Raw genomic sequence first — 26,140 nt, 5'->3', positions numbered from 1 at the left:
TTTTCCTTAGCATATCTCCCTCAGCCCTAGATGTTTCCACAATCTTTATCTCTTCCCCCTCTCAATACCAGTTCTTGTGAAATGATAAACTTTTCACTAGTAACTAAGGAGGCCTAATGTGTAATATTGCCCATGGACCTTTGTATTATAATGAGAAGCAGGGGGTCTGTTTTGTTTCAGCCTAACAAATTAAGATATAAGTATTGTCTTTTACTCACTGGCCATGTAGGTACATGAGCAGAAGAGCAGGCATTTTCAAGGTGGTAATACTGACACCATACCAGTTGGGAGCTACCTACTTTTCACTCTAGGCTTGGTAATTATAAGGAGAAAAGAGTTCTCTCATTTTAGTTTTTGTCCTTTAGGTGTTTCATCCAAGTTTCTCATCATTGTGAAGGTGATGGGGTTGGAGGTGAGGCGAAGGATTTGGGTGGTGGCATATAAAAGAGACAGTTGAAAAATTATTAATGGTGTGTGTGTGTGTGTGTGTGTGTGTGTTAATGGGAAAGCCAATTCGAGTCCAGTAAATTTGGTATGAATTCTTTAATTAGGTGGCCAATTATTCTATCTCATAAATAAGTAAAAAAATTGAAAAAACAATCCTGAATTTTTCTACTTGTTTTTCCCTTAAAGGAAGAGAACACATGATCTAGATCTTCATATATTATGAATCACGTGGTGCTCGAACCTGCTACTTCAAGCCTTGATTAATAATATACTTAATTGCTTTCCTTTTCCTCCTCACAGCTGGCAGATGGAACGCTGTAGAGCTGACTGAACCCCATTGATGGTATTTTGCTGCAAACAAATAGTGTTACAGTCTGTGGATTTTTCCTCTTTGATCCAAATACCCTGAAGACAAAGCAGAAGTCTTGAAAATTTATCTGTTTCCACTTTAGTCTCTGCTGCCTTCTTAGTTTTTATACTGGCACACCTGGGATTTAAGCCCATCTAGAGGTGAACTTGAGGATTGTAACTTGTTTCTGTAAAGCTCCCAAGATGAGTAAGTTAGAAAATAGAAGCTTTGAGAGCAGTAATTAGGAGATGGACTACTTGATTTGAGAAGAACATTCATTAGCATTATTGCTCTTCATGCTCTTTGCTCTCCCAGGCAATGTGTAGCTACAAAACCAGAGTAGATATTTGTCATCCATTCACCAGATTTTAAATATCTGGAGGTTTGTGGCTCCCACACAATTTTATTTTTCACTTTTGCTAATGTTTGCCTTCAGATATAAGCGCTGTGTCTTCATTAGTTAATGCCCATTTGCTATTCAGTTCAGTGGCCTCTGGTATTGGAACATTTGGAAGAAGGAATCTCTTACGAGGTACACAGTATAAGGGAGAGGCAGATTCAATACCAGAGGTGAAGCCATACTTTTTACAGGTAACACCTGCTGGGGGAATTGTTTTCTGAGGGAGATTTTAGCTGCACAAGTCCTGTTAACCTGAATTGACATATAGCAGATGGGTAGAGAAACAATGAACGAGAATTAAGGTTCAAGGAGAGTGTTTGCTGAGCAAGGTTTTTACTTGGGGATAAGTAACGTTTAATAGCATCAGGAAAATAGAAAAAAAATAATGGATGTTGGCTTTTGAGGATAATTCAGTGTATTTTATCATTTTAAAAATTAAATAATACATTAATGTATTGATTTGATAATATAATAAATTGTGTGCTGGAAAAATTAATAGCACAAATAGCCAGCTTCTTGAACCTCCCTGCTCTTCTTTTTCCCTCCTTTCCTCCCGTTCTTCTTTCATTCTTTCCATCTTTCCTATCCTTTCTGATTTCTGTTTTCACTAAAATTATACAAACATAGTCATTAAAGCATCAACTAATTTTCGAAGCTTATTATAAAAATCTTCAAGCTCTCCCCATTGTCCCCCGCTAAATGGTGCCCCTTCTCCCACCCGTGGCAAGCACGCTCACTTCTTTTGGCTTTAGTTTTGGTTTTAAAATTTGTTTAAAATATTTAGTAATATCTCCCCCTAACTAATAAGCTTATATTGACATCTTGATTTTTCAGTTAGGTTATTTTTTATTGTCCACTATATTGTCACACTCACTGTCATGCGGGGGACCCTGCTCGCTCCGCCATTTGTCATGCGGGGGACCCTGCTCGCTCCGCCATTTGTCGTGCGGGGTCTCTGCTCGCTCCCCCATAAGAAAGCGGAGCCAAAGGAACACCCACGGAGCCATAGGTAGGGACCACTACGGTCTCACTGGAGGCTGGGTTCACTGGACGTGCGACCTGCTGTCCCTTTGTCTGCAACCCACCGACGACTCTCTTTCACTCTCCTCCACTCTCCTCCGTAGCGGAAGCAGTTATATTAGCGGCTAATTGGCTAACTGGCTACAGCTGATGGCCAATCAGCCACAGCTGACGGCCATCTACTACCCGAGCCAGCACCCCTCCACGTGAGGCTGAGAGCCTGTAAACTACTTTCTGGGGCTCTGTCCCCACACTCACTCACCAGTCTCTGCTACACACAACAGAATCCTTTCCATTCCTATTCTCACAATGTTGTTACATTGTCATTTCAGTCGGCTCAATTCCACGTTTATGGTATTTTGACTATGGAAGCACTAGCCAGAGCTGAGCCATGATGTTTTTCTAGGATTATATTTTTCTGCCCTGCCCATTTTTTAAAATAAATTAATAATTGCCTCATTTTTATATAAAATCATTTGTATTTACTTATCATTAATTCTACCCCCATTCCTCTGTCAATTGTCTAAATCTCTTCTCAGTATATTCAGATGATTTAAGAGTTTGTCAGCCTCAAATTTTTGAAGATACCTTTCCAAGCTTTCAAATCTTCTGTTTTCCATGACATCTGGTGCAGGGTAATTATACTGAGAAGTCCTTTTACCAGACCCCTGAGTCTCTTTTCACCTCTATTCTGGTAAAACCCCTATCTCTTGTGTTCCATGTATTACATCTCCTGAATTTATTTTCTCATTTTGTTGGAGCATGACCTCTAATGGCTGTGAAGAAAGGAGTGATAGCAGTTAAACTTTTTCAAGATCTTGCCTGTCTGCAATATTTTTATTCTATTCTCATATTAATTATATAAAAGTCAACATTAGACATAATTTTCCTTTTGCCTTTTGGTCTTCATCTATTTTCCCTAAATATTATGTATAGAAGGGAGGATGATGATAATAATAGAGCCTATATGCAAGATTGTTAGGATTTAATACAGTACCCTAAGTCAAGCAAGTAGAACAGAACTTGATGTATATTAAGCTCTTAATAAATCGTAGCTTTGAAAAACACTTAGATGAAATTATCTTGAATGATATATTGGGTGATTTTTCTGCTTTCTTTTCTTCATTCCCTCTGTCTGGAACTCCTATTATTTCTGATCAGGATCTCTAGATTTCTTATCTTTTGTGTCCTATTTTTCACCTTTCTCTGTTTGCTTAACGTCTAGGAAATTTCGTTAGTTTTCCAACTCTTCTTTTCAATTTTTCATTTTAGGAGACCATATCTTAATTTGTAATTCTCTCTCTTTCACTCTCTCTCTTTCTGTTTTCTAGCATCCTGTACTTGGTTCATGGATACCGTATCTTAATTTTCTGAGGATATTTATTGTGATTTTATTCTTAATATTTTGTTTCTAAGAAAAGCCTACTTTTTTCCCCCCAAATTTAAACTTTGTTTTTAGTTTTGAGTTAAGTTAAATCTTTTCCCAGGTACGCAGTGACACTTAGTTGTCTGCTCTTATTTAAAGAGAAAGGCCATCTCTGGTTATTCTGTAAAATATTTGTTAAATACAAAATAATATATTCAATATAAAATTGTTTAGTGAAGGCTCTGCTTACAGGGGTATGAGTAGAAAACTCTTTTACTTTCCCCTGCAAACCTGTTCAATGAACTTCTTCTTTCCCCACCAGGATTAAATCTCCATCAGGTCCAATAGCTTTTCTCTTCGCTTTCATGAACTAAAACCTCAGGCTAATTTTCTAGTAAAACTCCAGACCCTCATCTAACGCAAAACTCCCTCCTGCACTATGGGAATGATTCATTCTCGGAGTCTGTAGTAGGAAAAGGTAAAGAGAAGAGACTTGGTGGGCTGCCCACAATTGTCCCACATTACTTTTTCCTCTTCATCCCTCTCTCATACCTCTCAGAAGGTTTTTCTGTCTCCTCCAAAGAAAAGAAACTGCATAGTGTATTTATACTGGGACACTTTTGTGAGGAAAGGGACATTGTTGGTAATTCCACAGACACCAGAAGCATAAAGTGAGACTGGCCTTGCCACACCTGAATAGAGTACATGATTGTCTTACTCTAGGCTCAGGGGTAGTGTGTGTGTGTGTGTGTGTGTGTAAGTGGGAAGGAAAGGTAAAGGCCAGAAAAAGTTTCATTTGATGAAAGTTACAACTGTAGCTTGGTACTAGAGCTTTGAGTTTGGTACAAACACACTAACAGGGTTTTCCTTACATGGAATACCTTTGATGATTTCTCAGAGCAGCACTTCCCTGTGACCTAGGGAATCCTGTCGCATGTGCCTGGTCCAGGTGGGGCCATGACTGGCTGTTGGCCTTGACTTCTGCCTCAGAATCCGCAGTCACCTCCAGCCTCCTATAGAGCACACTTCACCCCAGGTGGAGAGCTCTCTTGGGTAGGGGTACTGTTCAAGGTGGACACATTCATCTCCACTCTATGGGGTTCACATTTGGCACCGTAGGCTCTGTTGTCAGTTAATGGGCACTTTGTTCTTCTATGGTCCCCTCTTCTTTTTCTGCCAACACCAGTCAATCTCTTACCTTTTAGGCTTCTTTATTCATAAGTCAGGTACAACTTGTATACAAACAGATGTCCCATAGCCCCCAGGAACATGTGGCAAGCTTTCTAAATATTTCTCTGGAGGTCCCTTTATGAGGCTTGGTGTAGATGAGCAACCTTCTCCCTGCCACAGCCCTCCACACACTCTCTCTGAAGAAATCCTAGCTATAATTCACTTTAATTTCTTGAAGTCTCCTTTATCCTCACTTACGTAGCTTGGGGGTTGGCAGTGGGCTATTAACACGGGTAGAACTAGTGCCGCAATCCAGCTGTATGATGGTCTAGTATCCTATTTTAGGATATGGAGTATTGTGCACCTATGGTAGTGTTCTTAGCCTTTTAAACCTTAGTTCAAACTCCAAGATGATAAGAAAATATCATGTGTGACATCCTGTTACACTAATTTTAATCGAAGATTCTATGTGCTGGGCACAGCATTGGGCATTTTGCATGTAATTTCTCATTAATCCTCACAGTAAATTCATTGAAGTAGGTGCCGTCTCCATTTTATAGATGAGGAAACTGAGGCGGAATAATGTTAAATAATGAAAAATAGACAGTAGTCATACACATAATGTAAAGTGGAGCGTGGATTTGAGCCCAGGAAGTCTGCCTTCAGAGACTACAGTGGTTTTTAAAAAATTATTTATTTACATTCAATATTATTTTTTATTAGTTTCAGGTGTACAGCATAGTGGTTAGACGTTTATATAATTTGTGCAGTAATCCCCAATTAGTCTAGTACCCACCAGGCACTACACATAGTTGTTGCAACATTATTGACTATTCTCTATGCTTTACATCCCATGACTATTGTGGAACTATTAATTTGTATTCCTTAATCCCTTCACCTTTGTTATCTACCTCCCCAAACCTCTTCCATCTGACAACCATTAGTTCTCTGTATCTACAAGTATGAGTCTGTTTCTGTTTGTTTGTTTATTTTGTTCTTTAGATTCCACATATAAGTGAGATCATATGGTATTTGTCTTTCTCAGTCTAACTTATTTCACTCAGCATAATACCCTCTACGTCCATCCATGTTGTTGCAAATGGTGATTTTATTCTTTTCTGTGGCCGAGTAATATTCCATTTATATATGTACCACACCTTCTTTATCCGATTGTCTATTGAAGGGCACCTAGGTTAGTTTCATATCTTGGCTGTTGTAAATAGTGCTGCAATGAACAGAGGGGGGCATATGTATATATTTTTTAAATTACTGTTTTGGATTTCTTTGGATAACTACCTATAAGTGGAATTGCTGGATCATTAGGTAATTCGGTTTTAATTTTTTGAGGAATCTTCAAACTGTTTTCCATAGTGGTTGCAGCAATTTGCAATCCTACCAACAGTGCATGAGGGTTCCATTTTTTTTGGTATGCTTGCCAACACTTATTTGTTAATTTATTTGTGATGGCCATTCTGACAGGTGTGAGGTGATATCTCATTGTGATTTTAATTTGCATTTCTCTGATGATTAGTGATGTTTAGCATCTTTTCCTATGTCTGTTGGCCATCTGTATATCCTCTCTGGAGAAATGTCTCTTCAGGTCCTCTGCCCATTTTTTAATTGGATTGTTTGTTTTTGTTGTATTGACTTGTATGTGTTCTTTATAAATTTTGGAAATTAACCCCTTATCAGAAGTATCATTGGCAAACATCTTCTCCCGTTCAGTAGTTTCTCTTTTCACTTTGTTGATGGTTTCCTTTGCTGTGCAAAAATCTTTTTAGTTTGATACAGTCCTATTTGTTTATCTTTTTCATTTGCTTGAGGAGATAGATCAGTAAATATATAACAACGAGCAATGTCAGAGAATTTACTGTCTGTGTTTTCTTCTAGGAGTTTTATAGTTTCAGGTCTTACATTTAAGTTTCTAATGCATTTTGAGTTTGTTTTTATATATGGTGTAAGAAGATGGTCCAGTTTCATTATTTTGCATGTATCTGTCCAGTTTTTCCCAACACCATTTATTGAATAGTCTTCACCCCATTGTATATTCTTGCCTCCTTTGTCATAGATAAATGACCATAAAGAGTAGGCTTATTTCTGGGCTCTCTATTCTATTCTATTGATCTATGTGTCTGTTTTTATGCCAATACCATGCTGTTTTTATTACTATAAACTTGTAATATATTTGATATCAGGTAGCATGATAACTCCAATTTTGTTCTTTTTTAAGATTGTTGTGGCTATTCAGGGTCTTTTGTGGTACCTAACAAGTTTTATGATTATTTGTTCTAGTTCTGTGAAAAATGCCACTGGTGTTTTATTAGAGATTGCATTGAATACTTTTATATTACTTTGGGTAGTATGGACATTTTAACAATGTTAATTCTTCCTATCTATGAGCACAGTGTATGCTTCCATTTATTTGTATCTTCTTCAATTTCTTTCTTCAATGTCTTAGAGTTTTCAAAGAACAGGACTTTTACCTCCTTGGTTAAACTTATTCCTGACTTTTTTTTTTTTTTATGCAATTGTAAATGGGACTACTTTCTTAATTTCTCTGACAGTTAATTGTTAGTATATAAAAATGCAACCAATTTCTGAATATTAATTTTGTATCCTGCTGCTTTACTGAATTCATTTATCAGTTCTAGTAGTTTTTTGGTAAAATCCTTTGGGTCCTTTATATATTGTATCATGTCATCTGCAAATAATGACAGTTTAACTTCTTCCATTCCAATTTGGATGGCTTTTATTTCTTTTTCTTGTCTGATGCTGTGGTTAGGACTTCCAATTCTTTGTTGAATAAAAGCGGTGAAAGTAGACATCCTTGTCTTGTTCCTGACTGTAAAGATAATGCTTTTAGCATTTTCCTATTTAGTATGATGTTATTTGTGGGTTTGTTATATATGTCCTTTTTATGTTAAAGTATGTTCCCTCAATTCCTACTTTGCTGAGGATTTTTATCGTAAATGTATGCTACATTTTGTCTTTCTGCATTGATTGATGTACTCATGTGATTTTTTTCCTTTCATTGTGTTTATGTGATATATCACATTAATTGGTTTATGGATATTGAACCAACCTTGCATCCCAGGAATAAATCCCCCATGATCATGGTGTATGACCTTTTTAATGTATTGCTGAATTTGATTTGTTAATGTTTTGTTGAGGATTTTTGCATCTATGTTCATCAGGGATATATATATATATATATATATATATATATATATATATATATATATATATATCAGGGATATATGTCTTTTTCTGGTTTTGGAATCAGGGTAATGGTTGGCCTCGTAAAATGACCTTGGGAGCTTTCCCTCCTTTTGAATTTTTTTGCAATAGTTTGAGAAGAAAAGGTGTTAATTCTTCTTTGAATATTTGGTAAAATTCACCTGTGAAGCTATCCAGTCCAAAACTTTTGTTAGCTGAGAGTTTGTTGATTACTGATTTAATTTCATTAGTAATAATAGGTCAGTTCAAATTTTCTGTTTCTTCTTGATTCTGTCTTAAAAGATTGTATGTTTCCAGGAATTTATCAATTTTTTCCAGATTTTCTTATTTGTTGACATATAATTGTTTGTAATATTTTCTCATAATCATTTGAATTGCTGTGGAGTTTGTTGTCACTTCTTTAATTTCTGATTTCATTTATTTGGGTCCTCTTTTTTTCCATGATGAGTCTTGGTTAAAGTTTTATCATTTTTTAAAAATCTTTTCAGAGAACCAGCTCTTGGTTTCATTGATCTTTTGTATTGTTTTTTTCAGACTCTATTTTGTTTATTTCCACACTGATCTTTATAATTTCCTTCCTTGTACTCACTTTAGGTTTGTTTGCTGTTCATTTTCTAATTCCTTTAAGTATAAGTTTTGATGGTTTATTTGAGATTTTGCTTGTTTCTTGAGATAGGCCTGTATTGCTATGAATTTTCCTCTTAGTACTACTTTTGCTGTGTTCCATAAGTTTTTGGCTTGGTATGTCTTCATTTTCATTTGTGTCAAGGTATTTCTTGATTTCTTCATTAATCTCGTTTTTGACCCACTCATTATTTAGTAACATGTTATTTAGCCTCTGTATATTTGTGCTTTTCGGGTTCTTTTTTTCTTGTAATTTATTTCTAGTTTCAAGCATTGTGGTCAGAGAAAATGCTCTATATAATTTCAATTTTCTTAGATTTATTCAGACTTGTTTTGTGGTCTATCATGGAAAATGTTCCATGTGTACTTGAAAAGAGTGCATACTCTGCTGCTTTGGGTGAAATGCTCTAAAAATATCAATTAAATCCATCTGATGTAGTGTGTCATTTAAGGCTGCTGTTTCTATTTTGGTTTTCTGTCTCAAAGGTCTATCCGTTGGTGTCAATAGAGTGTTAAACTCCTCTACTATGACTGAGTTATTGTCAATCTCTGCCTTTATGTCAATCAGTATTTGCTTCATATATTTAGGTGCTTTTATGTTGGGTACATAAATGTTTACAAGAATTATATCCTCTTGTTGGATTTATCTCTTTATCTTTAGGTAATGTCCCTCTTTGTCTCTTATTATATCCTGTGTTTTAAAATCTATTTTGTTTGATATAAATATTGCTACCTCAGTTTTTTTTTATTTGCATGAAATATCTCTTTCCTCCTTTTACTTTAGTCTTGTGTGTCTTTCAATCTGTAGACAGCATATTTATGGGTCTTGTTTTCTTATCCATTCAGCTACCCTATGTCTTTCGATTAGATCATTAATCCATTTATATTTAAATTATTGATAGATACATAGTTAATGCCATTTTATTTTATTTTTAAATTGTGTTATTTATTTTGAATACATATATAATAATAATACAAAAATAGGCACAGAAAGAACATGACCAAATTCAATGTGATGGTTACTTTTTTACCTATTTATATATTTTGTTGTATTTTTTGACATTCAATATTGTTTTCTATTTCAGAAGTACAGCATAATGGTTAGACATTTATATAATTTACAAAGTGATCCCCTGACTAGTACTCACTTGGTACTATACATATTTATTACCATATTATTGATTATATTCCCTATGCTTTACATCCCCATGACTATTTTATAACTACAAATTTGTACTTCTTAATCCCTTCACCTTTTTCACCCTGCCCCTACCTCCCCTCCCATCTATCACCCTGACAGATTTACTCAACTGGCACCATATATAATTATTACAATAATATTGGCTGTATTCCTGATGATATACCCTACATCCTCATGAGTACTGTTTAACAACCAATTTGTACTTCTTAATCCCTTCTCTTTTTGGACTCACCTCCAACCCTCCTCCCATCTGGCAACCATCAAAATATTCTCTGTATTTATAGTTTTTTTTCCTGTTCTGTTTCTTTGTTTATTGTGTTCTTTAGTTTCCACTTCTAAATGAAATCATATGACATTTATCTTTCACTGTATGAATTACTACATTGAGTGCAATATCCTCTAGGTCCACCCATGTTGTTGCACTTGAGATAATTTCATTCTTCTTTATGGCTGAGTAATATTCCATTGTATATATGTACCACCTCTTCTTTATCCATCCATTCATTCATTCAGGGACATCCATGTTGCCTTCATATCTTGGCTATTGTAAATATTGCTACAATGAACATATGGCTCAGCATGTCTCCTTGAAGTAGCATTACAGGTTTCTTTAGGTAAACACCCAGTGGTAGGATTACTAGGTTTTTCTTTGTCTCTTGTTATAGTCTTAATTTTAAAGTCTATTTTGTCTGGTGTAAGTATTGTTACCCCACTTTTTCTTTGTTTGTTTGTTTCCATTTTCATGAGATATCTTTTTACATCCCTTTACTTTCAGTCTGTGTGTGTCTTTCATTTGAAGTGAGTCCTTGTAGGCAGCATATGTAAGGGTCTTGTTTTCTTATCCATTCAGACACCCTATGTCTTTTGATTGGAACGTTTAATCCATTTGCATTAAAAGTAATTGTTAATAGGTACAGTGTTTCCCTGAAAATAAGACTGGGTCTTATATTAATTTTTGCTCCAAAAGATGCATTAGGGTTTATTTTTAAGGGATGTCTTATTTTTTTCATGTAGAACAATCTACATTTATTCATGTACAACAATTTACATTTATTCATTTATTCATGTACAAAAATCTACACTTATTCAGATATAGTCATGTCATCTTCTTCTGAAACATCGTCATAACTCTCCAACCCCAAATTCCGGCTTGAATTTCTTGCGACTCCAATTCCTGTAGAACCATTGGCCCAATCTCTCATGTCCAGCAATAGAGCTCTCCTTAAATGAGCACTTCTTGTCCATGTAGGCTGCTCATAGTGCATTAGCAACACAGCTTTCAGTGATTTTATACCATGAATTCTTCACCCAAGTCGCAACCTCCTGCAGGCTAGGCTTCACAAAGTTTCCACGCTGATTTCTCTCCTTTCTACTTTCAGTGTAGTCATTGATTTTCATGTGCAAATTGTCCTTGAATCGCATGTTTATTGCAATGTCAAGAGTCTAGAGATAGGCAGTCATTCCTGTGGGAATCATTATTGGATCGATTCTTCTCTCTGCAAGGAAGTTCTTCATGTCTTTAGCGTGGTGAGTGCTGGCTGAATCCCAGACTAGCAGATCTCTTTGGCCACCTCGTAAAACTAGTAGCAGCATTAAATTGACCCACTTCCTTGTAACTGTTTGTGTGCACCAGGCCTTTTTGGTTTCAAGAACATAAATGCCTGAAACACATTCAACCTTATCTTTCTTGCCTTTAGTGATGATTAGAGGGGCTTTCTTCCCATCCTGCTGAATTGCCAAAAAACTGGTAACACGTGCACTTTCCTAACCAGTGGAAGGAATGTAGTAGATTGACAAGGCACCCCTCTGATCAATTGTCATTTGAGATCCTTGGCCCATAAACACTGCAGTTTCATCCATAGCAATCATGTTGGAGAGCTGGTATTTAGAAAAGTCGATGCTACCAACAAAGGACTTTAATGCAACTGCACATTTAACTTCAGTATCTTCCAGCTTGAATAGTGTTGTTGATCTTAGAGACAGTTCGTATTACTGAAGGAAGCCATCCAGCCAGTGTTGTGATGCCTTGAATTCTTCTGGGGATATTTCTAACTGTGATGCCATTGCAAAGGCAAATACTTGAATATCAGCCCTGTGCACAACCAAAGCCTTTGCTATTCTGTCAGCAATCCATTCACAGATGATGTGTTCCAGCTCAGGAAATAATGGTTGCTGACCTGATCCACACTTGTGCTTCTTATCGTTTCCTTCATCCACCTATTGACTGAGGTTATCGTACTCTGCTCGCCATTTTTGGACCATTCGGAGATCCAACTTCTTCTCTTTGCTGAAAGCCATACAATTCTTGCCTCGGGAGTCTATCATGATGCTTGTACTCGATGGAATAGCTCTTTCTTTTTGCACTCATCTTGTCTGGGGGTCAAAATATTATTCCCTTTAAATCTACCATTAAATCAAGTGTTAATTGAAGACTTACGAGACAAAAGTGGCAACAAAAATGAGTACAGTTAAGAATGATGGTCCACACAAAAGCGACGAAAACTTGCAGGCACCAAAATTCAGGAAACGTTTATTTCACACGAGTGCATTAATTACGTCCATTACAACACACGATATATTGAATCATGAAGATTCATATTAAACACAACGACGTCTGTTCATTATCAAGTGCGCACGTTATTCATGCATTGTGTCTGTACTCTGATTGGTCATTTGGCAATAAGTCTTGAGTTCATCTGTTTACATAGGCGTTTACCTCTTGTCCAAAGGCACCCACTTGGGTATTCATGTATACTGAATTATAATTTATTTTATCATTTATTTTAAGTATTAATGTAAGTAATATTATTTAATTATATATTAATATTATTTTATAATTCAACACATCTGTCATGTGTTGCAATGGATGTACTAAACGTGTCTGTCTGGCTGAAGATCATAACTGGGGCTTATTTTAGGGATAGGGCTTATATTACTAACATCCTGAAAAATCATGCTAGGGCTTATTTTCCAGTTAGGTCTTATTTTCTGGGAAATATGGTATGTAGTTTTGCCATTTTATTATTCATGTTTTTTATTTTAATTTTTTTTAATCTTAAAGAAGTCCCTCTAAGATTCCTTGTAATACTGGTTTGGGGGTGATTAACTCTTTTTTCTTGTCTGGGAAGCTTTTTATCTGTCCTTCAATTCTAAATGATAGCTTGCTGGGAAGAGTAATCTTAGTTTTAGGTCCTTGCTTTTCATTACTCTGAATAGTTCCTGCCTATCTCTTCTGACCTGCAATGCTTCTGTTGAGAAATCAGCTGATTTATTTAAGGGAGCTCCCTGTAGGTAACTAACTGCTTTTCTCTTGCTGCTTTTAAGTTTCTCTGTCTTTAAACTTTGGCATTTTAATTGCAATATATCTTGGTGTGGGCCTCTTTGCGTTCATTTTGTTTGGGACTCTCTGCTGTTCATGGGCTTGTATACGAGCATGTATCTATATCCTTAACCACGTTAGGGAAGTTTTCCATCATTATTTCTTCAAATAGGTTTTCGCTTTTTTTGCTCTATCTCTTCTGCGTCTGGTACCCCTATAATGTGAATGTTGGTAGGCTTGATGTTGTCCCAGAGGCCCCTTAAACTTTCCTCAGTTTTTTGGATTATTTATCCTTTTTGTTATTCTGATTGGGTGTTTTCTGCTACCTGACCTTTTAAATCGGTGATTCGATCCTCTGCGTCATCTATTCTATTACTGATTCCCTGTAATGTATTGTTCATTTCAGTTATTGTGTTCTTTATTTCTGACTTGTTCTTTTTTCTGTTTCCTGTCTCTTTTTTGAAGTTCTCCCTGAGATCACTGAGTATCTTTTTAACCAGTGTTTGGAACTCTGAGTCTGGTAGATTGCTTGTCTCCATTTGTTTATTTCTTTTCCTGTAACTTTTTCCTATTCTTTTATTTGGGACATTTTTCTTATTGTCCTCATTTTGTCTGACTCCTTGTGTTTATTTCTATGTATTAGTTAGGGCTGCTATATCCCAGTCTTAGTAGAGTGGCCTTATACATTAGGTGTGATGTGGGGCTCAGTGGCAGTTTTCTTGGTCACCTGAACCCTGCACTCCAGGTGTATTCCTTGTGTGGGTTGTGTGTGACCCCCTCTTGTAGTTGGCCTTTGGTTGTTGTTTGCATGCCAATGGGAGAGCAGACACTTAGGTTCATTGTAAGGACTGGCTGTGACTACGTCGGAGAGTTGTGGTATAAGGGTTGACCTTACAGAGCATGATCTGCCTCATCAGGGCTCTGGTGCCTGCCCAAACTGACCCTTGGGTATGTCATCCTTTGAGGTGATTGGGTGATTCTCTAGCTTGCTTTGAAGCTGGACACTAGGTTTGTCAGCCCCAGGGCCACCTGGGAGGGGACCTGCTGCAGGTCAAATTTAGCTGCAGTCTGTTTCTTACCTGGGGGCAATTGTCAGGAGCCACAAAAAAATCCACAAATGGCCGCCACCTGTGCTGTGCTTGGAGGTGCCTCGAAAGGCCAAGCTTTGTACCAAGGTCATCTGCAGCTAGTACTGGCCTTAGGGTTGCTCAGCCAGAGGTATGGGACACACTCAACCCAGATGATGCTTTTCTGGGTTCTTCAAACCTTTGAGAGAATGTAGGAAAGGCTTCAGTATGAGCCAAGGCAGGCAGTTTGTGCAAAAAATCCACTGGAAGCAGCTTAGGTCTTCCCAAATGTTGAGTGGGACAAGGTCTCAGAATCACCAGGGGGTGGTGAATGAATGGTGTCAGTCAGCTTGATGGAGACTCAGATATGGTGGCCACGTGTGTATGCACATAGGGAAGAAGGGGCTCAACAAAGAAACAATAACTTCTGCCAGCTCCTCCATCTGGGAGAAAGCTACCCCTCTAGACCTCATCCTGAAGCCATACAACTCAGTTCCCCTCTGTATGTCCCTGTTGCCTCTCCAGCTGCTGCTCCAGTGCTGGAGCTCAGAGTCATTGATTTCCTAGGTGAGTAAGTCCATGTTCAGTCCCTTTAAGAGGAGACAAAGGGTAGTGCAGCCACCCTTCATCTCGCTCAGCCACAAGTTATGGATACTTCTCTCCCTGGGACTGGAACCCTGAACTGAGGATCCTGTTATGGTGTTCCCCTTGCTCCTCTGGGGGGTCCTCCATAGCCTTGATATCCCTCCCAATTCTTCATGGTGACATGTGAGTGTGGGACTGGCCCATTCCCTGTCTTTGCCCCTTCTACCAGTCTCAAAGTGGCTGCTTCTATAAATCCTTAGCTGTAGGGCTTTGGTTCAGCAAGATTTCAGGTGATTCTCAATGATTGTTGTTTTGTAGTTTAGTTGCAATTTTGATGTGGTTGTGAGAGAAGGTAAGCACAGTGTTTACCTACTCCACCATCTTTACCAAAACTCCAATGCCATTTTGTTATTCATCTTTATGTTCTTATTTTTTCCCCCTCTTCTTCTTAAAGAAGTCCCTTTAACATTTCTTGTAATGCTGGTTTGGTGGCAATGAACTCCTTCAGATTTTTCTTGCCCGGAAAACTCTTTATTTCAATTTTAAATGATAGTCTTGCTGGATTGAGGAGTCTTGATTGTAGGTCCTTGCTTTTTCATCACTTTGAATATTTCATGCCACTACCTTCTTACCTGTAAAGTTTCTATTGGGATACCATCTGACAATCTTATGGGGTCTTCCTTGTAAGTAAGTAGTTGCATTTCTCTTGCTGCTTTCAGGATTCTCTCTTTTTCTTTAAACTTTGCCATTTTAATTATAATGTGTTTTGGTGTGTGCCTTCTTGGGTTCCTCTTTGTAAGAATCTCTAGACTTCCTGAGCTTGTATGCCTATTTCCTTCACCAGGTCAAAAAAAGTTTTCACTCATTCTTTCTTCAAATCGGTTCTCAATCCCTTGCTTTCACTCTTCAACATCTGGTACCCCCTGTGATGTGAATGTTGTTACACTTCATGGTGTCCCAGAGGTCTCTTAAACTATCCTCATTTAAAAACAATTTTTTTTTTCTTTGTGCTGTTCTGTCTGGGTGTTTTCTACTACTTTTTCTTCCAAATCAGTGATTCAGTCCTCTGCTTCATCTGGTCTGCTAATGATTCCTTCTAGTGCTTTCTTTATTTCAGTTATTGTATTCTTCACTTCTGACTTTTTGGTTGTTTATTTTCATTTTTATGTTTCCTGTCTCTGTTGCAGTTCTCACTAAGTTCCTTGGGCTTCCTTATAACCATTGTTTTGAACTGTGTACCTGGTAGTTTGCTTGCCTCCTTTTTGTTTAGTTCCTTTACTAGAGTTTCCTTCCATTTTTCATTTGAAATGTATTTCTTTTTTTCTTTTTTGGCTGCCTTTCTGAGTTTTTTTTTCTTTTCTGTTTTATGTAGATCTGCTACATCCCCCTGTCTTGGCCAAGTGGTTTTGTATAGTAAGTGCCCTATGAGGCCCAGTGATTCAGTCTCCCTGATCACCTGTGCTGGGTGCTTCAGGAGTGTCTCTTGTGTGGGTTGTGTGTGCATTACTATCATAGTTGAGCTTTGATTGCTGTATGTATGTTAGTGGATGGGATTGGTCTTCAGGCTGACTGGCTATGAAGTTTAGCTACAACTTTTGGGCTGCTGTACAGAGGGCTTACCCCATGGAGTGGGATTCACTGTACCAGGCTCTGGTGACTGGTGAGACTGCATTTTGTATATGCCACATGTGTAGCTAATTGGGTGGTGCGCTGCTATGGTCTACCTCCAGGTATGTTGCTTCTGGAGCCTCTTGGGAGGGGCTCCAGTACAAGTCTATGTCACCCAGTGCCTGTGATTGGGCAGTGACTATCTGGTAGGAGGTACAAAATAATTTGTGGTTGGTCTCTTCCTGTGCTGGACCTAGAGGCATGTGGGAGAAGCCACGCTGAGAACTGAGGATATCTGCCACCAGTACTGGGCCTGGGGTAGCTTGGCATAAATCCCAGGGCACCCTGAGTGCCGCTGGTACCTGTCAAACAGTCCCCTTGATAGAGCCTGGGGTGGTATGCAAGTTGGGTGAGTCAGGGTCTAAGGAAATCACTAGAGTGGGAAGAGTTGTGTTCACCAGGATAATATCATTTCTGGTTTGTTACCAGTGCTGAGCTGATCTACTCAGCAAAAATCTCAGAGCACACCAAGTTCAGTCCTCACTTGCCTGGGGCCTGCAGACCCCTGAGAGTTGCCCAAGAAAGAGTTCAATGTGGGTGAGGCAAGCTGCTTGCCAAGAAAGCGCCTCCAATGTTGCATAAGTTAGGTGGGGCAGGATACCAGGAATTCACCTGTGTGGAATGAGCAGAATTTATCAGGCCAATGAATATTCAGACTTGGCTATGTGGGTGAGGGTTCAACACAGAAAAGATGTCACCAGCCTGCCTGCCTCATGTTAGAAAAATTCTACACAGGAAATATGGCAATCATCCCTTCAGTCCTTGCCTCAAAACCACACAACTCAGTCTTTCCTTGCATGTCTCAACACCTCCTGAGTCTCTCTCCCTCCACTAGAACCCAGGGTGAGGGAGTCCTTGTGTGGGCCCTTTAAGTGGATGTCTGGGTTTTCCCACAGCTTTCTGTTCCATCAATATGGTCAGAATGCCCACTGTTTCTCTCAGCCAGATGTTGTAGGGGCTCCTCTTTCCAGCAATGGTACTCTGGGCTGGGAGCCTGATGTGGGGCTGGGGTCCTTTGTTGCTCCGTGGCCAATATATCACTCCTGATTCTTAATGCACAGGTGTGGTGATGGTTCATTCCATGTCTCCACACCTCCTACCAGTCTCCACTTGGCCTCTTCTTGATAACCTTAGTTATAAAACTTCTGTTCAGCTGGACTTCAGATAGTTCTCCAGGTTAATTGTTCTATAATTTAGCTGTATTTTTAATGTTTTCACAGGAGAAGGTAAGCACAGCATTTATCTACTCTGCCATCTTGGATCTCTCTCTGTACAGTCTTTTTTAAAATATTGATTTATTCATTTATTTTTTAATTTTTTAATTATATTTATTGGGGTAACATTAGTTAATGACATTATATAAATTTTAAATGTGCAACTTTAGAATATGACATCTGTATACTTGTGTACTCACCACCTGAAGCCTAGTCTTTTGTTATGTATTTGATCCCTTCTACCCTAATCATAACACCATCTCATTATGTGAGAGATAGGTAGAGTAAATATGATGTTGTATGCCTCTTTCACTCCTTTGTCTCTTCTAAATCTTTACTGGTTTATAGCATAATGAGGTATCAAATGAGTTTTATGCATGCTCACTAATAATGCCAAGAGAAAATCCTGTTTGCCATGTAGATAATTTACTTTAAGAAATGTGAGGACCAGGCTAAAATGGCACTGCCAGGTGAAGTATAGGGGCAACTGCAAGATGAAGGTGATACCCTTCAGGAGAATGGGAGAAAGAGAGATAACCTGAAGGGTAGAATCAAGAAACATTTTCATCTTTCTCTTATCTTCATGTTTTTCAGCTTAGCTCCAAGAAAGGTGGGATTCTTCCTGATGATGGAATGATGTTTTCCAATTATTCAAGAGCAAAAAGGCAGGATACATATAGCATAGAAGAGAGGGAGCCAAAGTACTTATTCATTTGAATCTATATAGAACAGAGATGAAAAGAAACTCAGTTCCCATTGATTTTGGCTGCCTTTCTAATAATGATCATGATTATCTTGTAAATGATAGTATTTTGTTCTTGGGTTTCCAGTGATTTTAAATATTTTCAATTTTATTCCTTTAATATCCTGTTAAAACTTCACTAGATCATTGTATTTATAATTTTCTCCACTTTAGAACCCTCTAGTTTGAACTAGTTTGGCCATAATGGAGTTGGGAATCAAAGTTGATATTTACTAGGGAAGGTAACAGAGTGTAAGACACATTGTTTTCTAGCAGGAAAAGACATTTTCAGCGATTCTCTAATAACCCTGAAAACTATTGTTTCACTATTGACATATTCATCATTTATACAATTGTTAGTCCAATAAAGACAGCTAACATGTTTACTGATATGACCTTAACCTTAGTCCTCTTATTCCCACCTTCCTAAACTAATACACAGATACTACATAAATTATAGGTGGACAATTTTTTTGGTGTGTGTGTGTGTGTGTGTGTGTGTGTGTGTGTGTAGTTCTCAGTTGAGAACTACTTTGATACTTAATTCCTAGAAATATGCATCAACATAAATAAAGTAATATATGTAAACTCAATTTCTCAACTGAAAAGAACTAGACACAAGCTCGGTGATGGTGCTCTTTGGGTTTGTTGTATTGTCCTTTGCTTCAAAGAAACTGTGATCTCATTTGTTGCCCTCTCACAGTGAGAACAGGCCCTTGTGCTTCTTTTATGGCTGGGCATCTACCATGACCACTGTCACTGCTTTCTAGATGACATTTTTTTCTCCTCTGTTTACTAAAACCAATTATTTTTCTTTTCCCAAGTGTGTCAATTATGTTGGTGTCATCATAGCAGCCAGAGATCACATCGGTATTGCTTTTTGTTAAATTCACTTTGAAATCTTGGCATTTTATTCCAAGGCTTCTCTATTCTCTCTTCCCCTTTAAAATATTTTCTTCCAGTTCTGTAATTGTATTTTGTTGTCTCTTTTGATATGAAAGTGTCTGCACTTGACATCCTTGTCAGAGTATTTTTCTTTATTTCTAATACTGTGTTGTATATGTCACTGTGATTGTACAATTGTGTCATAGTATTTGTCACATTCTCAATTTTGATGTTCAGTATTTGTCCTATTACTGCCACAGATACAAGATAACCTTTTATCAAATACATTTAGAGACTACAGACAGTTTCAAGAGTAGTGAAGAAATTATTCCTGTTAGAAGTTATTCCTGAAATGTTCTGCAGACAATTCTATAAAACAGAGAAAGAGGTTTCTCAAACCCACAGATTTCCCAAATTGTTTTTTAAAACTGACAATTTCATTTCACTCTTTTCATGAAATGTTGTTCTCATGTCATGTTAAATAGTTAAATAATCTGTCCATATCCTCATTTGAATTTGGTGGTTCTCCTGAAGTGGTAGCCTGAACTTTATACAGGGAACCCTCACTGTAGCAGAATTCTTATCTGTACTCTCCTGTGGAGAAAATATGTCTTGGAGTTAATATGATTGTCAAAGTATATGTAAAATGCTATAAACATGAATGGTATTTGGAAGAAAAGCAAAATGAAAGATTTTCTTGTTCTACAGCGTTGTCTAAGTAAACTATTAAGAAATGAGAGATAATCCACTCCTAAGAGCTAGAAGTGATTTTGGTAACACAGCTTTGAGTTATGTTGCTGTTTGTCCAGAATAGAAAATTAGCAATGGCTCAGTATTCATGGCTTTTACTTTTTCCAAACAGACTCAGCATGGTTTGATTTTTGAAGGCAATACTTCTTGAGACCTCTAAAATGTCTTTTACCCTTTAGTCCTTTTGAAAATGTCACACTCTGATTGGAGTTCTTCCCTTGCTACAGCCAGGATTTATCCAAATTTAATCTCTGATGCCCTCTCCCTCTTGATCTTTTTTATATTTCAACCATTCATTTCTGCAGAAGCTACTAGAATTTAAAACTTTCTTTTTGAGCATTGCAAGGGCCTTGACGATTTTAATTTCTAATCACTGGATTTATAGAGAAAGACAGTGAATCCTTGGGTTAAGAGCATGGTTAGGGTAAATGTCAGAGGTTGTATCATTAAAATCCATCTTTACCAACTCTATTTCTATATCTGAAATCTTTCTTCTTCCCAGGTGAGGAATCTCCATGAATTTACTTAGGAATCAGAAGTAATAACAGAAGCAAAATATCACTGAGAGTTCTTTCTCAGTGAGGGAAACCTCAGGAGTGTGTCATGAATCTCTGTAGGACGGTCCAATTTTATCATACAGATATGCCCATCTATGCTCAGGTTACTACCAGTACATTTTTCTCATGTCTGTAGGAAGAAATTTTCAATTATTTATTCAAATAAAAGGAAGGAATGGCTTCCCATGCTATTTAAGTATGTTAAAGCAATCACCTAATGTTTGTTATACTAATTAATTATCTCCCTGTTTATTTTGTGAAATTATTTGCTTTTACTTAGTGGGTAGATAATGACTTCCTGTTGGCAGAAAGGGGATAAAAGCAGAAAAAAAAATGTCTAAAACCTTGGCTCAGGATTTTGAGCTTCAATGGGAGAGTTCAAAAGCTATCATTAGCATGCCATGTATTGTCATGAACTGGTTTTGCTTTTTGTCACTTTCTGAGAATGATTTCTGCTCACTAAACTAATGAATTATAATTGCTAAGTGTTCAGTTTGCAATGAACTGCTTGCTCTAATAGACTTCATCTTCATTATAAGTTGATATAACAAATAGGTTCAAATATGTAACTTGATGCTAGAGCTCTTGAAGAGTGATTTATTAGAAGATAAATTTTTGGTAACAAATCAAGGCTATTAAGATGTTGACAGATTAGGGCAGTTGCTATTGGAATTTTATAAACAAGTGTTAAAGAGACACTTTTTAATGATGCAGTGTATTTAAATAAGCAAGTCATTGGCTGTGTTTTTCCTTGACATTTCATTATCCCAAGAATTGCATATTCAGTCTGGACATCATGATGTAAAAGCTTGATTACTGAATAGTGGATTAAAAAATGATGATGGATATTTCAGAGATTTCAGGAACTCAGCCTCTCAGCAGTTCTTATTGTCATCGATCCTAGCAATCTATTTCACAATGTGTCAGCAGACAAATGCATTTTAGGTAAACTTGATATATTAAATAGGATACCGTTTTTTATCAAGATTTATATATTTAAGACAATCAGTCGACAATTTTTTGTGATCAGCTTTGTGACTGACCAAATTGATTATGTCAAAATCAAAGGAAATTGTCCTTAACATGTATACTTGTGTTGCCTGCAGTTTGTTATTCAGTTATGTATTAGAATATCACACACACACACGCACACACACACACACACACACACACACACACACACACTTTTTGAAATACTCTTAAGATTTAAAATCTTTTTGAGGTTATAAAGTTTTAGAAAATGAAATTATTTGGAGAATTTGTCATTGATTATCTCAAATGGATTAATCTTTCAGCTATGAATATGGTGTTAGCAAGATGGGATGAAAGAATTAGTGGTGTTTACAATTTCTGGGCATTTAAATTTTTCCTGTTCTAATTAGCTTGAATTACATTATGAGACATAGTAAGGAATTTTATTCCTTTATTATAATCATTGTATATTTTAGGCAATTTTTTTAACATGTGAAAGGGCCTAAATATTGGAATCAGAAAAAATCTGCGGTTGATCCACTGTTTTGCTACATTCTTTATTTGATTTTCAGGAAGCTACTTGTTATATATTGACCTTTTCTTACCTATCATATGGGATGATAATGTATATTATGATGCTGTTATGTGGATTAAATTTAAGTAAATATAGAAAAGTATCTTGCTTATTTTTCTTGGCACTTAAAAGGGTATCTTTAGTAAGTACTAGGCACTTTGCACATGTAATCTCTAATCTTCAAGCAGCAACAATTACATAACGTTTATTGAGAACTGACTAAATGTCTGGAGCAGTTGTAAATGTCTTTATATCTAATAACACATTTATTTAACATAAGTTTATAAGTGACTGGTGTGTTAATTACATTTTACAGGCAATGGCACTTAAATAACATATCCTAGGTCAACATATTTTATTCCCTCTATTGTGCCATTCCTTGTAAGATACATCACTATTTTATGTTAACACTATAAGAAAAAATACTGTATTTAAATTATGACTTATGCCATCAATTACAAGAAGCAAACCAATTTCAGAGACACCAAAATGTGAAAAAATATGCATCCTTTAAATGATAGAATGGTATCATTTCTAGGAAGTGAGAGAACTAGGATTTAGAGTCCAGGCGGTCTTTTTCCAGAGCTTTCCTGCTTATTCCCACCACTATAATTTCATGCACAGAGTAAGGGTTCAACAGATATGAATTTACTCATTAGAAAAATGGACGAGGTCGACAAATATGCCAATCACTATACTTTTTGACAGTTTTCATCTAGGTATTTAGGACCATTAAGGAGGTGGCAGAATGGGGGTAATGTGGAATTAATTTAAAGAATTAATTCTGTTCTTGACAAATGACATTGGATGTGTACTGAACCCAGATACACCTGGTATGCATGTAATAAATATTTGTGGAGGGAATCAGTAGTTAATTGTGACATACTTTATTAACATAATATTTATAAACCCTCTTTTTCTTTCCCAGTTTTATTTTATAGCATCAATATGTAAAAGGAGAAACAACTCTTCTTACATGACATCCAAAATCAAAACAAAACAAAAATCAGAATTAAAATAAGCATTATTGTGATAGAAGGGTATTTCTACAACATAATAATGTTTATATTTATATATTCCATACTTTATATTGAGTAACTGGAGACATTTCCCTTGAAACTTAGAACAGACAAGAATGTCTCTATAGCCATTACTATTTTACTACTGCTGAAAAAGTCATAGCCAATTCATTGAGTTATGAAACAGAAAGTAACCACAATTACTGAAAGCAAAATATACAAATATCTGTATTTATATATAGTAAAAAAGCCTTCTTAAAAACAAAGAGTGGTAACTGAAAAACTATTAGAAATGAGTCCATTAAAGTAGCAAAATATCAAATAACTATGTAAAAGTCAATTTAGCAATAATCATTTTAAAATAATAGAAAAATTCTCATTAATAAGTAATAAGCAACATATGAGTATAAAGTATCAGAGAAATGTCTTTGAAGCTCTGCATAGATCAAATTGTATTGAAGGACATAGGGCATATGTGATTTATTGGAGAGACATATTTTAGATAATGGAAAGTCTCAATATTGTAACAATGTCTATTCTCTCAAAACAATTTAGAAGTTCGATTACATTTATATGAAAATCCCATTATGAATATATATATTTAATATAATTATATTTAAATACCAACAAGATTTATTTTCTTCAACTAATTAAGAGAATTGTAAAGTTTATGTGGAAGAGTAGACAGAGAAACTTTAGAAAAAGAGGAATAATTAGGAACAATAACATTTCAGATGTTAAATCATGTTATAAAGATACAAAAATTAAAAGACTTGACCAGTGTAAGAAACTGATCAGTGGAATGAAATTATGAAATCTGTAAAAACACCAAGATACATAGGGTTATTTAGTACATTTTACAACAGTACAAGACTAAATAGATGATTTAATAATTGTCACCTTGAACAAAATATAATTTGATTCCTACTTCTCACCTTTTACCTTAATGAACTGTCTGATGGACCAAAGGCTTAAATATACAAGTAAAAGAATCACAAACGTATTAGAAGAAAACATCGGAGAATTATGTTTAATATTCTTACAGCTGGCCAGGTTTATTTAAGCAAGAGATAAAAGTCAGAGTCCATAAAAGAAAAGACTGGTAAAAGTGAGTACAGCAGTGCCCCCTTATTTGCAGGGGCTACATTCCAAGGCCCCCAGTGGATGCCTAAAACCATGGAGAGTATCAAACCCTGTATATGTTTTTTTTCCTATACGTACATACCTATGACAAAGTTTAATTATGAATTAGGTCCAGTAAGAGACTAATAATGATAACTAATAAGTAAATAGAACAATTATAATAATGTACTGTAATAAAAGTGATTTGAACATGGTCTCTTTCTCTCTCTTTCTCAAAATATCTTATTGTACTGCCCTCACCCTTCTTCTTGTGATGATATGACATGATACAATGCCTATGTGATGAGATGATGTGAGATACTCAGAATGGCATGCAATTTAAAACTTATGAATTATTTATTTCTAGAATTTTCCATTTAATATTTTCAGACAGTGGTTGACCAGAAGTAACTGAAACCACAGAAAGTGAAATGCAGATAAGGGGGGATTACAGTATTTTAAAAATTTAAAAAGAATTCCTCATTACATAAACCACTATTATCAAAGACAAAAGAAAGTCTAGAAAAGAATAGTTCCTTTATTGTCATAGATAAAAAGCTAATTTATTTAATATATTGCAAGCTCATTCAAATCAAGAGTAATAAGAACTTCAGCTAACATTCAAATGGCATGGGATTTAACAGTCAATATAAATAAATTACATTTTAAATAAAAAGATGTTCAACCTCACCTGTAATATTAGATATACAAAATAATATTTTCAACTATTTGCTTGGCCAATAGTATAAATTCTGAGAACACCCTGAGTTAATAAGGGCATAGAGAATTAGGGAATCTCATGCATTGCTGGTGGGTGTATTAACTGATGCAAGCATACGGAGGGTAGTGTAGCCACTTCTTTCAAAATATAAAGTGCACCTACCCTGTGAACCAGCAATTCCACTAGCTATATAAACTTCAAAATTACATGCATGTTCAGGATTTTAATTATAGAAATTTTTTGTAAAACCAAAAGACTGTAAACAACCTGAATGTCCATCACTAGGGGACTGGTAAAGAATATTAAATTCTAGGCTATCAAAAACAACCGTTTTCATAGTCTGGGCTGCTATAACAAAATACTATAGACTGGGTGGCTTATAAACAATAAAAAATTATTTCTTAGTGTTCTGGAGGCTGAAAAATCTAAGATCAAGGTGCTGGAGGATTTGGTATCTACCAATCAGCCTGCTTCCTGGCTAATTGACAGGTGTTTTCCCACAACAACCTCACATGATGGAAGGGGGTGAGGGAGCTCTCTGAGGTCTGTTTTATAAGGGCATTAATTCCATTCATGAAGGCTCTGCCCTCATTACCTCATCACCTCCCAAAGAGCCTACCTCTTAATACCATCACATTGGGGTGAGGATTTCAGTAAATTAATTTGGAGGAAGGGGGACACAAACATTCAGTCTATAGCAATTATATCTCTGTATCTATTATCTATCTATCTATCTATCTATCTATCTATCTATCTATCTATCTATCTATCATCTATCTATCTATCATCTATCATCATCTATCATCTGACATCTATCCCTCTATCATCTATCATCTTCTTTCTTTCTATGTGTGTATGTGTCTATCTATTTACCAATATGGTGAAATCTCCAAGACATATTAATGTGATGAAAAAGCATGGTATGAGATATTGGATAGAATAGTTTTGCTATTTGTGTTTTTTTTAAAAATAAATATACATGGAAGTAGTATTTTGGAATGCATGGAATATTTCTGGAAAGATATTTAATAAAGTGTATAGCAAGTGCCCCTGGGCAGGGAAGAGGTTGACTGGAAGACAAAGGAAAAAGGGATATTTTACTGTATACTGTTTCAAACAATGAAAGAGAAT

This window comes from Rhinolophus sinicus, linkage group LG06 (assembly GCF_036562045.2).
Source record: "Rhinolophus sinicus isolate RSC01 linkage group LG06, ASM3656204v1, whole genome shotgun sequence".
Classification (NCBI taxonomy): domain Eukaryota; kingdom Metazoa; phylum Chordata; class Mammalia; order Chiroptera; family Rhinolophidae; genus Rhinolophus; species Rhinolophus sinicus.
The sequence above is the reverse complement of the archived record's forward strand: the minus strand, read 5'-3'. Positions refer to the sequence as shown.